Here is a 21,217-nt window from a genome sequence, read left to right on the forward strand (position 1 = left end):
ATTTATATTTGATACTGCAGAGGTAAGTGTCAGGTACCATGATAGTTGCATTAGGAACTCAATCATATACATTTACATCTGGTTAGTTTTGTAATATTAAATAAGGCGCTGATTCTATCATTATCTCTATAAAATAGTAATTACAAATCAATGATAAACCCTTTGTGGAGTAAATTGTCTCTTACTATATAACTCTCACTGCGGGGTTTGCAAAGGTTCTGCACAGAGCATAAGATTAAGTTGTCAAAGGTATACGATATCTGAAATCGTTACCCATTTTCTGCTGTTGGAACTTGGAATAAATGTATAAAGTGCTCTTCGTCTTCATTCATGAGGCTCCTTCCTATTGTTGAGATGCCTTATTGATGTTCGTGATGCTTTTTCAGCTTGATCACATTTTTTTCTCTCGCGTCTGCTCGGAGACTGCAGGGACCTACAGGTTTGTTTCTTGATAGATTAACTATTATGTTGCACACTTGCACTTGCAGTTAAAGATTGTTTATTTTGTTTTCTGTTATCACCAGTAAAATGTTTAGTAAGTCTGTGATGAAGTTTTTAAGCATTATTATTGTGCTTTCAGTATCTGCATTGGTAACTCAAGAGGTTGTTCTCGCCAATCCCGAATTGCTCAACTTTTACTTGACCACACTGGTTTGCTGTTAACTTTGGCTGGCATGGGTGAAGAAGGAACGTCTGTGAGTATCAGATTAACTTCCTATTCATTGTCTTCCTTTCATTTAGATCCAATCTTCTTGATATGAGCTTAAATCACATTTTCTGTTGTTTTGACGGTCAATGTACGGGGTCCGTTAGGTCTCAATTATTTGGTCGACATGAGGTGTTTCATCCCAAATGCTGCTATGGTTCACACTCAGAGCTTTGGGCCGACACTCGGTTCTGTGGGAGGTTCTATGGATGATCAAATTAAGTTTAAAGCGCCGATTGTTCTTGTTGATGATGAGATTGTCAAAATATAAGCCATTCTTCTACTTCCAAATTTCTCAAAAGGGACTAGGCTTGAGTAATGTTTTATTACGTGGAATGGACTCATGACAAATTATTCTCTCAGAATATATAGAGGTTTCTAGCATTAGTAAATACATGATGATATCATGTTAGTTTTCTTAGATTGTTTTATCACACTTTTGGCATTTAAAAGGTATAAAATTATAAATACATGGTAAGGCCTTACACAGTGACACACCCAACCCTGATATTCTTCAAACACCAGGGTAGGCACGTGCTGGCCGACACCCGAAGGTGACGAAGCCATATTAGGATGCATGAGAACTAGAAACAACAAACTAACATAACTAAAAATTGTAAATTTAATTATAATGAATATGCATTTATGGAACGTGTTCAGAGCATACAACTAATTCGAGACAAAAAAAAAAGAATAATATAAAATTGAATGAACAAAGAGATGGATCCTAACCGAGAGGACTCGAAGATGCCGATGTGGGAGTGCCTTGACGTTGGGATTGTACTTCTCGAATCTAAGTCTTGAGGGGGCCGCAAAACAAAACATGAGTGGACCAAGTTGATATATAAGTAATACTAAAACAGTTAATCTTTAACGTACTAACCCCCAGGTTTAGAAAACTTGTATAGCATAATAAGTAATAAGTTTTTCCGAAAACCCTAGCATGCCATAAAACCTTTCATAAAACATACATCGTATATAGGTTGCTTAGTAGTGGTAGCACAAGGCATAAATAAATATATATATATATATATATATATATATATATACACACATATATCTTCATTCGCCTGAAGGCACTACATCTCCCGGCCGAAGCCAATATAAATATCTTGCGGTCGAAGCCACCAACCTACGCCCGATTGAATCCAATATAAACATCTTTTGCCCGTAGGCACCAACCAAACGTCTGGTCGTAGCCAATATAAATATCTTTCGCCCATAGGCACCAACCAAATGCCTGCCCGTAGGCACCAACCAAACGCCCGGCTGTAGCCAATATAAATATCTTCTGCCCATAGGCACCAACTAAACGCTCTGCCGAAGCCAATATAAATATCAATCGCTCGTAGGCTTCTACACCACCCGACTCGCCCGACTGAAGCCAATATAAATATCTTCCACCCATAGGCACCAACCAAATGCCCGACGATAGCCAATATAAATATCTTCCGCCTATGGGCACCAACCAAACGCTTGGCCGAAGGCAATATAAATATTAATCACCCATAGGCTCCTACACCACCCGACTCCTACAACACCCAACCAAAGCCAATATAAAAGTATCATTCGCTCGTAGGTAGATCATTCACTCGTAGGCAAATCATATGAATAACCACTAAGTAAGTACATAAAAATATTAACATAATATTCCTAATATATATATATCTTAATTGAAGTTCAGTAGCTAAAACGTCATATTGTAAAACCACGTTCATAAGTGGGTATATAGTCATCAATCATATATACCACAACGAACGTAAAGTCGATAAAGCATGATAATTCATAAAGCGTGAAGCTAATTTACTCATAAACGTTTCATAAAATGTAGCCATTAAATCATGTTTTTCATGTATGTATTTCTAATAGTAAAATCATGCATTTTAGAAGGGATCTACTCACAATACTTCGCCGTCGAAGTGCCATGCAAAAAAGAGAGGACAGAAACACCATACACAATTGCACCTAAGCATATAAAGGCTCGTTTGTTTGATAGGATTAAGGAGGACTGGACTGGACTAGACTATAGTCCCTTGTTTGGTCTGCTGCAGGATTAGGTTTAATGACCTTAGGTGGGACTCGCTCGGATTATACACCTCCTTACGAGGTCTTAACGAGGATCCCCAATTTCGGGCGGACTCGTAAGCCCAGAGAAAATCGTGAGAGAGTGACTTCCTGCTTCACTCCTACCCGCTTCGTCCTCCCATCTACCTCTTCTTCGCGTCCCACAACCCATTTCAAACCCAGATCCTGCCAAATCCGAAACAAAAAAGCAACAAAATTTCCCAAGGTTCCCTTTTCAGAACCAAATCCAACTCCCAAAATTCGAATCCAAATAACCCAGAAAACCAAAAAAGAATTTGCAGTGGGATGAGCTTGAAAATTTCACCCAGAAAACCCAAACCAAATCCAACCCTCATCTTCTACCTTCGAGCCAATCACACATGCACCTCGCCTCCTTCAATCTCTTTCTTGCTATGTGTTTTGACTTTTAGATTTGCAACCAATTTTGTGAGAGGAAGTGAAGAGGCACGAGGCAGGAGGTGGAAAGGAATGAAGAAGCATAGAGGATTTGCTTTGGAAATATCGGTATGTTCTTCAAAAAATAAAGGTTGTTCTTCTAAAATAAAAGTAAAGGCAGCACATGAAACATTAATTAGGTTTTTAGAAGTTAAATAACTACAAATAATATTTTAATATTTGTTGTTTTGTTGTTTTTGAACGCAAAAGTAAATAAATAATAATAATAAATAATTAGTCTATAGTTTAGTCCGACACTGCACCAAACACTTCACTAAGCTAGTCCAGTTTAGTCTAGTCTAAGCCAGTCCAGCTTAGTCCCTGAAACTAGTCCAGTCCGAGATAGTCCAGTGCAACAAACGCACCCTAAGGGTACTAATTAGTAAAACTATACTAAAACGGTTGAATTTCAGGAAACGGACGTCATAAACAGATTCAGGACGTCGAAAAACATAAAAAATGACCTTAGGTACCCCCATGCATCGCCAAAAGGCGGCGGCCAGGACGGCCACGCGCTAGCCAAAACATATGCCCACGCGCCGACCCACACATCAGCTGGGTTTTGGTTTGGGCCGGTTCAGTTCTGGGTTTTAAGATTGAGTTATTTAGGTCTAGGCTTAAAGTTTGGGTCGAGTTCCATGGCCCAAAAGCCTGGTTTAAGTTTTAGGGTTAATGGATTTGGGCCTTGGGCTACCGAGTCGGGTCGACCTGGTTTTCATAGGGACAAAAGTCCATTCCCATCATCATATTGATGATAAATCACCTCGTGCTCTGCCATTAAGAACTTGGAGTCCGTATCATGGTGAAGGTAAGGTAACGCTGTGATTCTTGCTCAAAAAACAGACCGAACGCGTTCGAGTTATTGGCTCGTCCAACCCGGCTGCATTCATGAATCGCCCGTTCAACTGTCCCTCGGAGACACGGTCGAGAAGTACCATGTATGGTTGCCCCCCGTCCTTTCTTTATCTCGGTCCCACCCAGCAAGATACGGCTCAGCCAAAAAACGGCCCCTGCGCGAGCCTTATTTTTTTAGCTAAGCCCCGATCAACCTCGATTCTCTACCATAACCTACGATCTACCCACCAAATTGAAGACAAATAAGAGTAGATTAGGATTATAACTTTGGTTTCCCAAGTAGTGGCCAGAGTTGGCTAGAGAATGACCTGGAACTCATGACATTCTCGTTGGAAATCTGGGGAAGTCTCCCTGAGTATTTTTCTGTCACAAACGTCCCCTAAACAACTCAAAATCATCTCAAACTCGCATAAAAACACTATCCAAGGGATACTAGGGGCTTACCTACGTCGAGGGTTAGTCGGAGGATGAGGTGCACAATGGTAGCGCCACCGTGCCATAAGACGCATGGAGGTTTAAGTGTTCCTCCCTTGCTTCAAGGTTCGCATAGCTCGTATGGCTAAAGGGTGAAGGTGGTAAGTGATGCATGAGGGAAGGAAATGATGCAACGATGGAGAGAGAGAAGTTAGAGAAGGAAAGAGACATAAATGGAACAAAGAGAGACAGAAAGGAAGAGATGACCTTACGGGGAGAGAAAAGAGAAGAGATATTGGGTTGTGCCATGTGGCATACAAAGAAGGAGAGGCGCCGGGGGACCAAAAAGTAAGTGGGCCCCACCCGACTCACCATTTAAGACCTAAAAGAAAACCTATTTCAAAATAAATATCCCAATCTTAGTGAAGTTACAAAAATGCCTTTTCATTCGTTAAATTCCTGGATGGGTTGTTACAATCTACCCCGTCTCGAAATTTGAAATAGCGTACTGTACATAAATACTCGAAGATAGGAAATAATATATATAAAGAAGAAATCAAGTCAGAGTGGTTGCATCAGAGAAAATATGCCACATCGTCGCGAACGGGTTGCCAAATCCTCTTTCATGCCTTCAAGCTCCTACTTTCTTCCCCCATCAACATAATAGTAGAAATATACTTTAAAAATATATGAAGTTGTAATATATAATAATGTAAGATTAAAAGTATGTACATATAATACGATAACGTCAAAATAGATATGTACTAACATAGAGGTCGAAAAACTCATACTGAACTTAAAACTGAAAGTGGAAAAGATTCAACCAAACATTTGTAACATCAAAAATACAAATATATTACTATAATAAGGTAAGTTAAAATACTTGTACTGAAAATCAAAATAAAAATTGAAAGTGGGTCTTGCCCAAGCATTCATAACGTCACGTACTTTGAAAGCAGATGTGTCTTTGGGTCGAGCCCCAAAAATAACTAAAGCCCACTTGCTTAATGAACTCAACGAATATGCCATCGATATTATAGTCGGCTGCCCATGATATCGACAACACATTGTTGTCTCGATAAGCAAGTAGTAAGTTCCTAAAGGTGCAAACATACTAATTTGTCTAACCCCAAGTCCACAACAACACAAGTATACAGTTTCTCAAATCATAAAATCAAACATCGAAAAACCAATTTGTAGAACTCCACTGTCCAACCAATGCTGCCAATAAAATCTATCAAACCAAGTCTCAAATAATGCCATACACAAACTGAAAATAAAACTATCGTCGTAACTGCTCCAAAAAGATTAGTGCAAACTCTAATCATTCAGAAACCACAAATTGAAAGAACACAACACGTCATTCAAGATCTAGATAGTTCGTTCAGACTGTCCTACAGTCTGCAAAAAAAAATGCGATACAGGACAAACAACTTAGTACTCAAGACTTTCACGAAAACTTCACAAAACTTAGAAGTGAAACATGCATCACGATGAGGTACAAAAGTGACGATACACCAAAAACTAGAACAATGTGATTCGCAATGCCTAAGTAAGTTGATTCATTGAAACTTTTTCTCGGATTTCACGAATAGCTATGTTGAGAAGGCTAAGTGAACACTCACGAATTTAAGGGTCAAAACAAGTCCAACAAATCTAAACTAAATGATAACTGGAGTGAATGTGTAGCTTAGATGCAAGAATACGTGTAAATACCTAACTTGATTCTTTGGTGGTAAGTCGAGATGGTTGAGTTCGAACTCGACTCGGTGGTAATCTAAAGTAATCTGATAGACGGGAACTCAAACTTTTTCTCCATTCCAACATTCACAACAACTTGTTACAATGATAAACTCAGGGATATTCAATCATCGGTGGTAATGATTCGCTCGTTAGGATGATAATAGGTGATTGAATGACTGGCGGTCCCAGCTAAAACTTTTGGATTTGAGTGGTTCTCCTGAATAGTCTCTCTGCTATAGAAGAGATACAAAGTGAAATGATACGAAGTGTCGTAGGGTGAGCAGAAACCCAAAGTTGACTAAAATGCCTTCTAGTACCCGGAGGCGAAACAGAGATTTTGGTCAAAACCAATGTCACTCAAGACATCAGTCCAACGAAGTCTAGAATGAAGATTTTGCCAAGTGGTCTAAAATATAGTCCTCTCAGACTGGTAGATAATACGACAAGTGAGTTGATAAACAATTACCAAAACGTCATCATAGACTCTACGTGTACAAGGTGGTTTGTACCGGAAATATATGGTGACATTCACCCATTTCCATTCACATCCTTAATGGGTCCCTAACAACCTAAGACGGACAATTATGGGAATTTCTTCCCACCTCCAAACAAGAATAAAAGGCATTGAGATAAGCCTAATGGCTTCCATCTCACGGCTTCCACCAACCAGTAAATCAAACATCTACTCACATATTTAGTGACATCCCATTCATACAATGCCAGTAATAAAATGGATGAAAACAATGGTACAATTTAATACTACCAGCATGCATGGCATACGTTGAAATGTAAGCCTTTCCTTTTTCCAACTTCATCACCTTTAGGCAAAAGCAACTTGCTTCGTATCAATAGAGTTCTAACTCCACAAAGAGAAAATGATAGTGGGACATGGATAGCTCGGATGAAGGTAAGCTTTCCATGGGGTTTTCTAACTAAAGTATTAGCTACGACAGTTACTTGACCATGATGGTACTTAAAGGTGCAATTAACTCACCGATGAGTTCCATCCACCTCTTCTCCAACTCAACTATTGCTGTGTGAAAACACACCACAACTTCTTTGGTCAAAAAGGACGTAACATTTCTCGTTTTAGAGAAAATGTCACCAGATTTTACAGCAAGGAAAATCGTTATCAACTTTAGGTCAAAGATAAGATGATTCACATCAAGCGGTTCTAATCGTCGAAAGGCACACATGTTACTTGATCATGCTGCATCAGCATGCGGCCAAACATTTAATAATATACCACCACAGAATTCGAAACATGTAAAAGCTATGATCAGATGAGACAAACCCCTGTTGTTAGAAATTTCGTTCATCATCAGCCTCACAACAAAATTAACCGGTACCTTAGCCAAAAAGGAAATAGGACTAAACTCAAAGAATAGTTAAGAACTATTGATAGGATTTGACAAAACCAACGACATTTTGTATTTCACAACACCATGTGAGGATTTTCAATTTCCGACGGTCATAACCTTTTTTGGAAATTGAGGAAAATCGCGTCTGCTGCCAAATAATCCCTCAAGAAGAGTATTTACTCTAAACAAAAACAACGTTCGAAGAATTTGATGTACAACTGACTATCGATTTTTAGTGAACTTGACCTCGTGGTTGGAGTAAGCAAAAAGGTTATCGATAGAACAATCATCGAGAATTGTTCTAAAGATCCACACGAAATTTCTAAGCGGGAGCGAGTCCAAGAACATTGATTCGATCCCACTAACTAACACTTATGAATCTCCTGGCCGAAGCCAATATAAACATCTTCCGCAAGTAGGCACCAACCAAATGCCCAACTGTAGCCAATAAAAATATTAAATATCTTCCACCCATAAGCACCAACCAAATGCCCGGTCGAAGCCAATATAAATATTAATCGCCTATAGGCTCCTACAGCACCCAACCGAAGCCAATATAAATATTAATCGCTCGTAGCTCCTACAACACCCGATCGAATCTAATATAAAAGTATCATTCGCTCGTAGGCAGATCATTCACCTATCAGCAGGACATTTGCCCGTAGGCAGATTGTATAAATAACCACTAAGTAAGTACATAAAAATATTAACATAATATTCCTAATATATATATATATATATATATATATCTTAATTGGAGTTTAATAGCTAAAACGTCATATCATAAAACCATGTTCATAAGTGGGTATATGATCAATTATATATACCACAAAGAACATAAAGTCAATAAAGCATGATAATTCATAAAGTGTGAAGCTAATTTACTCATAAACGATTCATAAAACGTAGCCATTAAATCATGCTTTTCATGTATGCATTTCTAATAATAAAATCATGCATTTTAGAAAGGGTCCACTCACAGATACTTCGTCATCGAAGGGCCATGCAAATAAGAGAGGACGGAAACGCCATACATAATTGCACCTAAGCACATAGCAATTAATAAAACTATATTGAAATGGTTGGATTTCAAAAAATGGATGTCATAAATGGATTCAGGACGTCAAAAAACATAAGGGGGTACCTTGGGTACCCCTACACGTCGCCACACGTTCCTCCACACGCTAGCCAAGACAGACGCCCACACGTGCCATGCGCAGGCCCGCGTGCGAACCCACACGCCAGCTGGGTTCGGGGTTTGGGCCGGTTTAATTCTGGGTTTTGAGCTTGGGTTATTTAGGTCTAGGCATAGAGTTTAGGCCAGGTTCCATGGCCCAAGGGCCTAGTTTGAGTTTTAAGGTTAATGGGTTTGGACTTTGGGCTAATAGGTTTGGACTTTGGGCTACCGAGTCAGGTCGACCCAGTTCTCACGGAGATGAGAAGCTCTGGTCAACCTTGATTCTCTATCATAACCTACGATCTACCCACCAAATTGAAGACAAACAAGAGTAGATTAGGATTATACCTTTGGTTTCCCAAGTAGTGGCCAGAGTTAGCCGGAGAAAGACCTGGAACTCACGGCATTATCGTCAGAAATCTGGGGAAGTCTCCCTGAGTAGTTTTCTATCACAAACGTCCCCAAAGGAACTCAAAATCGTCCTAAACTCGCATGAAAACACTATCCAAGGGATTCTAGGGGCTTACCTACATTGAGGGTTAGTCGGAGGAGGAGGTGCACAGTGGCAGCACCACAGTGCCACGAGACACGGGGAGGTTTGAGTGTTTTTCTCTTGCTCCGGGGTTTGTGGAGCTCGCAATGCTAAAGGGTGAAGGTGGTGAGTGGTGCACGGGGGACCAAAATGATGCATCAATTGAGAGAGAGAAAGGGAGAGAGACAGAAATGAAACATAGAGAGAGAGGAAGAGATGACCTTACTGGAGAGAATAGAGGAGAGATATTTTGGGGGGGGGGGAGGTTGTGCCACGTGGCAGACAAAGGAGGAGAGAGGTCGGGCGACCAAAACGTAAGTGGCCCCTACTCGGCTCACCATTTAAGACCTAAAAGCAAACCCATTTCAAAATAAATACCCTAATCTTAGTAAGTTACAAAAATGCCATTTTGTTCCGTAAATTCCAGGACGGTTTATTACACACAGTGTGGCCAAAAATTGATTTTGACACTAATAATATAAGAATTAAACTCTTAGGGTGCGTTTGTTGCGCTGGACTATCTCGGACTGGACTAGCTTCAAGAACTAATTTAGACTGGTTTAGACTAGACTAAGCTGGACTGACTTAGTGAAGCGTTTGGTGCAATGTCGGACTAAGAAGCAAGATAATGAAAATAGTATTATCGCCAGTTTATTAGTGTTTGGTCGGACTGAGACTAAATTATTGTTTTATTTTAATTTCTTTTCTATTAAACATATTATTATAATTAAAATTATTGGATAAGAGTGATAATAAAAAATATAAACCAAAATTTTAGCCAACGAAAGAAATACATGAATCAAGAGTAGCATCAAATTGTAGGTCAAGAGCAAGAAGAGATCCACTAGAAGGAATTACACCATCCTCACAGCCCAAAATCAAAAGAAAAATGAAAAGCAAAATAAGAAACTACCAGCTTGCAAAGCAATGCTAAACTACCAGATTGCTTTCAAAATTGAAGTCAAAATTCACATTTGCTTATTCTGGTTTTGCTTCAATTTTTACAAATCAACATTATGCTATGAAATTTGTGCAGTTGCAGGCTAGGGAGGCTCGCTTAATCAGCATTTTCTTCCTTAATTGCAACTTTTTTTCCCTTTGCGCTTTGTGCCGTTCTTCGTTTGGCTTGGTTTAGCGTATGTATTTTGCTTTTACGACATGGAACATTGGAGCAAACTTACTTGATAAGGTATTATTAAGGCCTACCTTCTTCAAGGCCTCCCTGATATTCTTCTGATTCATTTGGAAGTGAGAAGTACAAAGAGAAGGAACAATAGATCTTAGTATTGGCTTCCCGCAGGTTATTGCCTGAGCACTACATATTAGCAAATTAATTAACAAATCTGGTAGTTGAATGTTCAGTCATTTCCAAACCAATTAATTTTTAGTTGAGGAATCAATCTCTGTCACAAATATACACAAAGTAAAAGAACAAAAAGAAAAGAACCAATCAATGCTTCATGTATCATAATAAGCATAATAATTTGAGACGGATCATCACGGGACAACTACAAAGGAGATGCCTTGTATTTCCTAAAACAAAAATATCCCAGTACCACAAAATAACATGTATCCTTATACGGACACGGGACACCTCGACTTAGATGAACTTGATTTAAAAAAAATTCACATCAAAGATGCACAATCAATTAGGATCTCTTTGATCTATTCCTGTCCTTTATCAAGTTTGGATCAGAACAAAATTCCCAAGCCAACTGGAGTAGATGAGAGCTATAGCAGCAAATAAGTAGCACCTACTAGTTCTTATATGTAATTAAACATTTACCCACCTACTTGAAAACATTATGATAGTGCTAATATTTCATCAAACACCTTTTGGGCACTTTCTAAATCACCCTTGTACACATACCCATTGATCAAAAGATTGAATTCACAATCATAAAGATGAAAATATTTCACTCCTTTGGTAATGAATTTCTTTCTCATTGGTCATGAATTCACAATTATACCATAACAAAATCAAATTCAATTTGAAAAATTGAAAATTGTATGCTAAAAAAGAGAAGCTTTCACTAGGTTTTGGCAATGGCAGTGGACTTGACGAGCTTTTACTGGTTTAGACATGATGGGGAAGGAGAATTAGGGTTTAGCGGCGGTCGAGCCGAAACGGCAGAGATTGCTCTGCAAATGCTCAAGAGCTGTGGGCTGAGATTGCAGTGAAGGATTGTGGAGCTGGAGTGCGATGGTCAAAGTTGCTTCAGGAGATTCAAAGCCACAACCATGGCGATTTTGTTGAGAGAAAGAAAGAATGAAATTGAACAAGAAGAAGAGAAGGGAATCGGTGGACTCTTTATCAGTTTTTGTTAAAGATCTGGGTTTAGCTTTTAGGTAGGATGGTGAAGGTGAAGGCCCAAGGGAAAGGGTGCGAAGTCGTGAAGGGGAAGAGAGATGGGGAAGGTGTGAAGGAGAAGAAGACAGATGGATCAGTTGCGAGAGAGAACAAGACTAGAAGTCCGCTCAAAATCGAGGGCTTTCACTAAGAACGGCTCGCGAGGTGTTTAGTCGGGGCGAGTCCCCTTTAGTCTCATTAACTCTTGTCCGTGTAAATAACAAACACCAGACTGCACTATCATTTAGTCTAGTCCAGTCCAGTCCAATGAATGCTAGTGAAGGTAAACAAACATACCCTTATAGTCTTAGTCGGTAGGAAAATTTGAGAATTAAGAGAATGATAAAAAGAAAAAAGGTAACCAATTATATATATATATATATATATATATATATATATATATAAGTAGATGGATACCACATTTAGCACATTATACTCACATCTATCAAACTCCCTGAAGGAAAATTTGTGAAAAACATGTTCATTTAAGCAACATCAATAGCATGCAATTAACAATTAAAGGCGGAATCATGCTTGTATGCACTTAAAACAAAACATTTACCCATGAAATTCAAAGCCTAGTAGATAGGTGAACCAAGACTCAACTCAAAACAAAGTGAGTTGAGAAATCAATACCTTTGTAGATTCCTCTTTGCATAAGCAAAGGCTAATCACCCAAAGAGAGGGCCTTCATTCCTTGCATCTTGGATCCATGGATTTGGATGGATGAAAAGGTTTCTCCAAGTTCCCAAAATTGAGAACCTCTAAGTCTCCACACCAAGGTATATTGAAGAAGAAATGAGTGACCTAGAGGAAGTAAGATTGCTAGATTTTCCCCTCTAGATTGGCCAAAATTTTAGAGAGAAAGGAGAGCTTGTGTTCTCATCCTTTCCCCCAAAAATAACCCTTAGTAAATTTTAGGCTATAAAGTCCTTTATATAGTCCCTTCAAATAAGTGACCTAATGGACCAAAAGCCCTATTCTTTTACACATGGCTAGCCTATAGGTTTATTGGGCTTTCAAGCCCTTTGTTTTATTCAAGTTGTCATACAACTTGAGTTAATGGGCTTGACATTCAAATCCCATTGGGCCTTGCGGCCCAAAACTAACCCGAGGTCTTTAACGAACTTATTCGTTTGATTAATTAACATATTAATTAATCCTAGCCTTAGATAAATAATTAAACCATTTAATTATTCTTACTCATCTCCGTTGAATCTTCAAACTCTACCTTACACGGTGTACGATCCATTAGGTTCCTTTTAGCGAGGCAGTGGGCGATTCAAACTCTTTCAAATCGATTGTGAATTGAAACTTACTTTCAATTCTCCCGTTAGTGATAATACACTTTTAGGGCTTCCACAAACCATGAGTGACACCTAGCAGCATATCATGGTTACCCAAGCTAATCAGAAGAGGTGGAGAACCTATTCAGTTTAGGATTACAAATGCAATACGGTCTTTCTCTAATACAATACTCTTGACCACATTGTTTGGTTTGATAGTTTATTCATGTCTACTATCCAATGTGAATCTTGTGCTTATATGATTACCTTGAATGTGATCTGGAACGCATTCCAACATTTCATTCATACTCTGGCCAGAGATTCCAAATCATATCATAGAGTATTCTCCCTCAAACAGTTTGAAGGTTAGAGATCCCTTGTTGCGCATTCACTTGCCTCCATGGCTAAGTGGCTTAACCCCAACGATGCCGTGGACACCCTGATAGAGTGACGTTGACATAATCAAAGATTAAGGACCTAACCACAAGACAACTGTGATGCCTCAGGTCAAAAGACTAATTTGCATTATCCCAACCATGAGTTCTCATGTGACATGAATATGAGAACTCTTCGTTGATCGTGTTCAGTGAACTCATTCTCTATTGAGCACCTACGTACTTGTCTTGATGTCACACACACCAATGACTCGAGACTAGTCACTCTCCCTGAGAGAAGACATAGCACGTACTGATCTTAACGGACTGTCAATGCCCAATTGACAATCCTATGATCAGGAACGTTTAGGATGTGTCAACGAAAGAATGGTCTCATGAATCTAACTTCTTTAGATCGCATTCTTCCAATCACATATTCCTTGGACTTATCGTTTAAGCATATAACATTTATATGAGACGGCTCAAACAATAATGTTTGCCCTTTAAACTACATTAGTTTGAAATGTCCGTAAGTATCATCATATGATTGGTTTTAGGGCACATTTCCAACAATCTCCCACTTGCACTAGAGCCAATCAGCTTAGTCATCATATGATTGTACCTCTTCTGTAATTCATTTCATAAATGGCTGAGTAGTAGGCCTAAACAATGGATATCTATATGTTATCCATAGAAGCAACCTTGAGAATAACGACGTCACCATTATACATGATTCTCAATCATGTGGTTCAGTCTCTCATTTGAGTTCGGACCTTGATGAGACCTTGATTCCCTGGCTTGAGCTATCGCCCCATTAGTGTCATACACTTTCTGGTTGGAACCGAATGAAGAGTTCATGAATGAACTTTCCCATCCAAACAACAATGTTGTAAGCTTCTATATGGCAATATATTTTGCATACATGATGGAACACATTAAAGTCATTTACTTTTAACGTTTCCACCCAAATATCTCTTTAGTCATAATAAAGAGATATCTCTTTATCACTTCATTCATAATGAAGAGATATTCTATGATGGATTAGATTCATAATCTAATACATTTACGCTTCCATTACGTTACTCTAATTTTTCCTCATTCTTGAGGAATCCATCCTTAGTATTTCTTAAATACCTAAGGATTCACTTGACAGTTGCCATGGTTCTGATCCTGGGCTTGCATTGATATCATCTTGTACCGTTCTAGGTACGACTTATATCAATGTTTTCATACAATATGAAATACATAAATCACCTTTCTGTGTATGCATAAAGGATTCTATTTACGCATTATTTCTTTGGGAGTCAAAGGGTACATTCCCTTTGAGAAGAACAACTTCCTAGTCTCACTAGAATTGTCATTCTAATTGAAGTTTATCATCATATGAGAAACTTCCTAGCATCTCATTGTCTATTTTAGGGATTGATATAATCCAATTATATCTTGAAATCTATCATTATAGATTTCCATCCCATGTATATAGACTATGTCTCCCATATACATTCTATTATTATAGAATGTTTAAAGTCGTAACTTTAACGATGAAGAATTCCTTTCATTTTCAAAATTAATATATATCATGTATATATTCTAATTTAGGAATATGATCAACTCCCACTAATCTTTTGTAAACCTAGTAAACAAAAGATTCATTTACATCTTTATGAGAAATCAAACAATTGATCTTTTCTCATAAGACGCTTATAGCTCCCACTAGCTTGCTAAGATCCATGATGGATGGATCTCTACAACTAACATGTCTCAGAAGTATATATCACATATATATATATGGGTAATTGATAATGTCCAACGAACTAAATCTTATTTATGTTCATTCTTCTCCTAATGGAGAAATTCATTATCTTATGATGCTACTTTCCTTGATATTTTTCAAGGAAACTCATCTAAAGTGTTATCTTTCCTTGGATCAAATCCAAGGAGGTAAATACTTTAGACGTCTTACTCATCAACTTACATTTCTTGAATTCTTTGAAACCTTTTACAGAGTATTCGGACTTGTGTTTATTCAAAATAAACTATAGTCCAACCGAGAGTGATCTTCGGTGAATGTCATACAACATGAGTAGTATTATGTTGTGGACAAGTGCCACTAACATCTAAGTGAATTAACCTCAACAACTTTGTGATTCTTTCTTCTTTCCAAAAGAATAAAGATTCGAACATTTCGCCTCTATACAATTTTAACAAGAAGGTATTGGATCCGGATCTAACGATCCAAAGCATCCATCTATGACCAACTCGTAACTTATGTTTTAGAGGTATCACAACTCAGTTGGGATTAGTCACTACCTTGCAACCTTTTGGGTTTTAAGCATCATCGTATTCTAAACAGTTAAACTACCACATCATCTCTACTATAGAGACAACCAATTAGATTACAATAATCTAATTATTGATTAATAAAGAACAATGTTTTGTTAAACAAAACATTCATCCATCTCTACTATAGTGACGGATTTAAGTTCCTTAAAATTGGAATGTAAAGACAATATTTAGTATTTTCCAATTTCTTTGGTAGTTCATATGAGGAAGTAAGTACAATCCGCTTTCGCAGAGATCTATATTCGATTCACGTTTGGAATGTGAAGTACTTTCTCTTCTCTCATTAATCTTCTACTTCTTATTAGCACACTTTTACATCATTGTAAAACATAGTTACTAATATAGAATCATGTATTCAAGTAGAAGAACCAACTGTTGTGAACTTTTCAAGAACATTTTACAACATCTTCGAAAGGTGTGTTCTTGACACTTGCAAGACATTTCTTGCAAATACCCCTTCCAATGTCCATCCTTTCATAAAGAAAGTTTGTTCTCTTGGAGTTATTTTGCCTTCTTCATTTGACTTCCCTTTTGACTACAATAGTCATGGTCCCTAAACTCCCACTATCTCTCTTGAAACTCATTTCAAATGTGTTATACACATCAAACGATTTGGAGAGCGTGCGGTTATTGTTCACTATATAGTTTACAATAAACTTAGTGAACCATTAGGATAGGGACACAAAGGTAAAGTCCTTGCCTAGTTTCCGTCTCGTTAAGTGGTTTAACACTTCAACACTCAATGATTCAAAATCATCATAAGTCCATATAAATGGACTATTTTTGTCAACCAACCATTATGTTCTAAACATAATAACAAACTTTCAAGAGTTTGTTCAAGGCAACTCTCATTTCTTCATACAACAATTTGTAAGTGAAGAATCATGGCACATAAAGTGTCCATGCCCTTGTGCTTACTTCTCAAGTTCCTTGTTCGTGTAACAAAGAGACAAGCACTAGAGTTTGCATTGTCCTCTTCATGGTAGACTTATCTAACATGTTCTTCCATTGATACATTATCAATAGGAAGATTGTGAGGATGAGACTACTTAGTTACATCTACAAGCCATTAAAGACAATCTATGGGATTGTAGAACTAAGTCCGGAAATTAAAGCGTTTGGTTTTTCTTTGTCAAGTTTTGGATAGCGTTTGCAAATATATTGGTAAACAAATACATAACGAATATAAATTGATTGATTTTAAGCTATTTGATCCGGGTCTTTAAATCAATTAGCACCACCCACTATTTTTGGCAAATTCCATATCCCTCATCGGAATTCGAGAGTTTTGGAGGAAACTCTTAGTAGGGTATGGGAGGCTCACTATTACCAAGCCCACCTCACGATTATACGATGTTGGTTAGCAAAAATAATGATGAGAGAATAACGCTTTACTCATTTACAACGTTTGTAATTACCCATCTAGTTTGGCCTCTAGAGAATGAATGCCTCAGAATTTTATCATGTTGGCACCATTGCACTTAGTTAAGTTATTCCCACCATGCTTAGTTTATGTAGAGGTTCAAGCACAACCTCAGAATTATATCATATTGGCCATACTCGTTGTCTACACTCACCTCATCATATGCGTATAGACTCCTCCTGAATGTAAGCATGCACTTTGTACTCCCCCATTATAGGGTGAAGCCGGTGTACAAGTCACAAACGATTGGAGCCTACCACGGTGGAAGGCCACGAAGAGATATTCAAAGCATCTCTCGCTTATCAACTTAATATTGATTTGGTTGAGGGTTTTTAGGTCTCATCACATATAAACATACATTTTAATCTAATTAAAACATTTTGATCCTATTACAACTATTGGTCCATTTGATTGATTTAGTTGTATATAATACTCCCACTAAGCTTTTAAAACGGTTTTTAAAGCAAGAGTATATGATACTACTAACATAAGGTTTGCATTCATTGATGGACTATATAGTTGCCTTAGGGCCTTAGGATGACTATGAACCTTTGATTCGATTCAACACGAGCCTAGTGTTGAATCTCGGTCTAGGGATGGTGATTGATTTTAGTTACGCGTTTAATCACATTAAGGCGTGTTGTCTTATTGGGCGTTGGACCCAACTACTCCAATTTCATGCATATCGAATAAAACAAGAAATGAGTACTTCAAAGTAAATAAGAGCTTATGCTCTTTTACAACAATTGATCAAATCAAATTACTTTAAAGTAAAGAAGAGCTTATGCTCTTTTACAACAATTGATCATATCAAATTACAACCAAAATTTAATCTACACATTCCCATGGTTCAAACAAATTTGAAACGGCCTTTCACATAGCTCAATTATCGTAGGCTAAGGTTCATAATCACCCTTTCTTTAATTAATTAACGCTTTAACTAATTAAACTTGAATGCAACATTTTCATTTGGTTTTTGTATCCATAGAATTGATTTAAATGGAGCTAAATGAAATGAAAATCCAATTCTCATTTAAAGAGACAAAACAATTTTGTTCTCTACCTAATTTGGGCCAAAATGCTATGACCTCAACTTGTTTGGGCCATAGTGCAATTAACCTCAACTTTTGGGCTATTTTGCAAAAACTTAAACTTTTGGGGTCACTTTGTAAAAACACAAAAGTCCACTACTTCATGTAATTACAACTAGAACCCAAAATTTCCACAAAAAAATAAAACTTCATTAAAGGAGCAAAACAATTTGTCCTTTTAGTGATTTTGGACCTTTACGTAAAAACGTAAACTTTTGGGTCAAAATGCAAATACACAAAAGTATCAAAACTTTATATAATTGCATGAAAGCCCCACAAGGACCCTAATTGAGTAGGGTGGCTGATTTTGAAGCAAAGTAATAAAAAAAAATTTCAAAGTTTTTGTAAGTAGGGTGTGTGTAATGGAATAAATCATTACACACCAACCCACTAAAATTTCTTTAATTTTTCAAAATAAATATCTAATATATTTAAACATAAGAAATATTTCAAAACAAAAACTTTATGAAATAAATCAAAACTTTGAATCAAAACACCAAACCTTTTGTTCTTGGCAAGAACATATCAAGAACAATGAAGAACATTCATGAAAACCCATAAGAGCTCCATGAACATTCTTCACCCAAAAACATACCAAAACCACTCAAACTTAAGGGAAATAACATACAACCATACTAGGGTACATAGGGGTTCCAAAAGTCACTTTAAAACACTTTTAACAAGTCAAACAAGAACCCAAAATTCCACCCTTTGGATTTGGCCGAATTTCCCCAAAAACATGGCACCAAATTTTAGCTCCAAAATTCATGCTCATATGAACTACATCTACAACATTTGAGATGGCAAATTTTCTAACAAAATTTACATTCAAAGAAGCAAGAATAAAGCTTGTAACAATTACAACATTCAAATCACAAACTATGAATTACAAAACCCAAAAGGATTCACCAACTACTAGACTTAGGCTCTTGATACCACTTGAAGGAAAATTTGTGAAAAACATGTTCATTTAAGCAACATCAATAGCATGCAATTAACAATTAAAGGCGGAATCATGCTTGTATGCACTTAAAACAAAACATTTACCCATGAAATTCAAAGCCTAGTAGATAGGTGAACCAAGACTCAACTCAAAACAAAGTGAGTTGAGAAATCAATACCTTTGTAGATTCCTCTTTGCATAAGCAAAGGCTAATCACCCAAAGAGAGGGCCTTCATTCCTTGCATCTTGGATCCATGGATTTGGATGGATGAAAAGGTTTCTCCAAGTTCCCAAAATTGAGAACCTCTAAGTCTCCACACCAAGGTATATTGAAGAAGAAATGAGTGACCTAGAGGAAGTAAGATTGCTAGATTTTCCCCTCTAGATTGGCCAAAATTTTAGAGAGAAAGGAGAGCTTGTGTTCTCATCCTTTCCCCCAAAAATAACCCTTAGTAAATTTTAGGCTATAAAGTCCTTTATATAGTCCCTTCAAATAAGTGACCTAATGGACCAAAAGCCCTATTCTTTTACACATGGCTAGCCTATAGGTTTATTGGGCTTTCAAGCCCTTTGTTTTATTCAAGTTGTCATACAACTTGAGTTAATGGGCTTGACATTCAAATCCCATTGGGCCTTGCGGCCCAAAACTAACCCGAGGTCTTTAACGAACTTATTCGTTTGATTAATTAACATATTAATTAATCCTAGCCTTAGATAAATAATTAAACCATTTAATTATTCTTACTCATCTCCGTTGAATCTTCAAACTCTACCTTACACGGTGTACGATCCATTAGGTTCCTTTTAGCGAGGCAGTGGGCGATTCAAACTCTTTCAAATCGATTGTGAATTGAAACTTACTTTCAATTCTCCCGTTAGTGATAATACACTTTTAGGGCTTCCACAAACCATGAGTGACACCTAGCAGCATATCATGGTTACCCAAGCTAATCAGAAGAGGTGGAGAACCTATTCAGTTTAGGATTACAAATGCAATACGGTCTTTCTCTAATACAATACTCTTGACCACATTGTTTGGTTTGATAGTTTATTCATGTCTACTATCCAATGTGAATCTTGTGCTTATATGATTACCTTGAATGTGATCTGGAACGCATTCCAACATTTCATTCATACTCTGGCCAGAGATTCCAAATCATATCATAGAGTATTCTCCCTCAAACAGTTTGAAGGTTAGAGATCCCTTGTTGCGCATTCACTTGCCTCCATGGCTAAGTGGCTTAACCCCAACGATGCCGTGGACACCCTGATAGAGTGACGTTGACATAATCAAAGATTAAGGACCTAACCACAAGACAACTGTGATGCCTCAGGTCAAAAGACTAATTTGCATTATCCCAACCATGAGTTCTCATGTGACATGAATATGAGAACTCTTCGTTGATCGTGTTCAGTGAACTCATTCTCTATTGAGCACCTACGTACTTGTCTTGATGTCACACACACCAATGACTCGAGACTAGTCACTCTCCCTGAGAGAAGACATAGCACGTACTGATCTTAACGGACTGTCAATGCCCAATTGACAATCCTATGATCAGGAACGTTTAGGATGTGTCAACGAAAGAATGGTCTCATGAATCTAACTTCTTTAGATCGCATTCTTCCAATCACATATTCCTTGGACTTATCGTTTAAGCATATAACATTTATATGAGACGGCTCAAACAATAATGTTTGCCCTTTAAACTACATTAGTTTGAAATGTCCGTAAGTATCATCATATGATTGGTTTTAGGGCACATTTCCAACACTCCCACCACCGTGGCAATAGCGTAATACGAATCAAATCACGTTACATGATTCTTGTATATAGACGTCACACTCATCCAAATTACCCTAAAAGTCATAAATGATCAATAAATAATTTTTTTTTTATCACAATGGTCCCTGAAGTTGACCTAATCGAGAAGTGGTGGGAACGGTAGAACCTGTGAATGCATAAGATTCTATTGAAAATGAATCCTAATGATTTATTGAGTAGGATGGCAAAAAAAACTAGAAACCTATTCATTTGATCCCTCAATTTGAAAATTGATTAATGTCATCTTTAATTTCACTACTACGCATCAATGTAG

Source organism: the organism of the source record quoted next, unplaced genomic scaffold (genome assembly GCF_019419815.1).
Source record: "Pyrus x bretschneideri cultivar Hongxiangsu unplaced genomic scaffold, Pyrus_bretschneideri_v1 Contig26, whole genome shotgun sequence".
In the NCBI taxonomy this organism is placed as follows: Eukaryota; Viridiplantae; Streptophyta; class Magnoliopsida; order Rosales; family Rosaceae; genus Pyrus; species Pyrus x bretschneideri.